The sequence below is a fragment of the Arachis ipaensis genome, chromosome B02, assembly GCF_000816755.2.
Source record: "Arachis ipaensis cultivar K30076 chromosome B02, Araip1.1, whole genome shotgun sequence".
Lineage (NCBI taxonomy): Eukaryota > Viridiplantae > Streptophyta > Magnoliopsida > Fabales > Fabaceae > Arachis > Arachis ipaensis.
Window position 1 is genome coordinate 107,230,301 of NC_029786.2, and position 1,530 is coordinate 107,231,830.

At 28.2% G+C, this 1,530-nt stretch overlaps 1 long non-coding RNA gene across 1 annotated transcript in view; it reads left to right on the forward strand.

Moving 5' to 3' along the window:
* Positions 1 to 1,112, forward strand: part of LOC110269118 — a 1,627-nt gene extending 515 nt beyond the window's left edge. The window contains exon 2 of the long non-coding RNA XR_002358217.1: positions 510 to 1,112. This is a non-coding gene — a long non-coding RNA (uncharacterized LOC110269118). The remainder of the gene's footprint in view (positions 1 to 509) is intronic.

Genomic DNA, 1,530 nt, shown 5'->3' on the forward strand with positions numbered 1-1,530 from the left:
ATATTTTTATTTATTTTTTTTAAATAAATGTTAAAATTAGTTCTTATATATATTATGATAACAATAAAAATTTATGTTACTAAGTTTGATTGAATACATAGATATAATGATATTATTGTGATCTATCATATTTTATGTTTGTAATAAAATTATTTTACACATAAATCTTCTATTGATAATTTTTTATATAGTTGGACTTTGTTAATATTTTGTTAAATATGTAAAAATCACCTAAAACTAGATTCTATCCATTTTATACTTTTTAAACGTTTATATTAAAAATATGATTTAATTTTGATGTACTGATAATGAAAAATATTTTACAATCATATAATTACAACCGTTCTCTTTACGCAGTCAATATAAAACGTAGTTATTTTTATTAATATGATAGTTATGTGATTGAATATACGTATACAAATAATTTTATACAGATAGTGTATTAAAATTAAATTTTTAAAATATTAAAAAGACAATAAATTTGTAATTTTTTTTTAATGAGAAATAAGGAAATGGAGATATGGGGCCTAGTGGACCATGCTATAATATATTGGGCCTCCTGTGGGGATGGTCCCACAACTAGAGTCCTATACTCTAGATCCACCCCTAAAGAGAAAGGGTTACACAAGCATCACGTGCCACGTGCCACTTAACCAATTCCATCACCATTCTCTGCAACGCTTTTGTTACACTTTGTAGTACACCCAACAATAATAACTCGGAAAAGAAGAACAAGAAGAAGAAGAGAGCATGCTAATTCCTATTGAAACCATTGAGTGATGAGGAATAAAAGCAAGCATGGTTGACAAATAGGAACTTGGGAATGGAACAACAAATTAATTTTCTTTTCCCTTTTTTTTTTTATTTTTCTTGAGGGGCCCAGGGGGCCTTTCTGATCCAATGTGGGCCCACAAAAGGGTATAGAAATATTTACATTGATATTGTGGGCCCCACTTCCCTTTATGTGTAGCCCCCACCACAACGCATGCCTTTGCCTTAATGGGTGAGAACTCAGACAACACAAGTGAGAAGTGTGAAAATTAATTCACCAAATCCATTTCTTTATTTTTAGGGCCAGCCCATACGGTCCCAAAGGAAAAAAAACATAAAATTAAGAAAAAAAAAAAGATCTCTTCTGTGTATTATTTAGGTTTAATTACTCTACTGATCCCTATAGTTTCGCAAAATTTTTAATTAGGTCCCTATACTTTTTTCCTTTTAATTGAGTATTTGCACCAAATTTTTTTAATTGGGTCTCTACATTTTTTTTTTCTTTTATTTAGGTTTCTGTATCATTTTTTTTTTTAGTTGGGTCCCTATAAAATTAAGTCAATTATTACTAAGAAGGATTTAATTAAAAAAAAAAATGGTGCAAAGACCTAATTAAAAAAAAAATATAGAAACTTAATTAAAAATTTCACTAAACTATAGGACCTATTATTTATTATAGTGTCATTAGTGTGTATTTGGAAAATGTCTCAAAGCTTGTGCCTATGTTATATCTACTACATTTTTTTTATGGACAAAGTT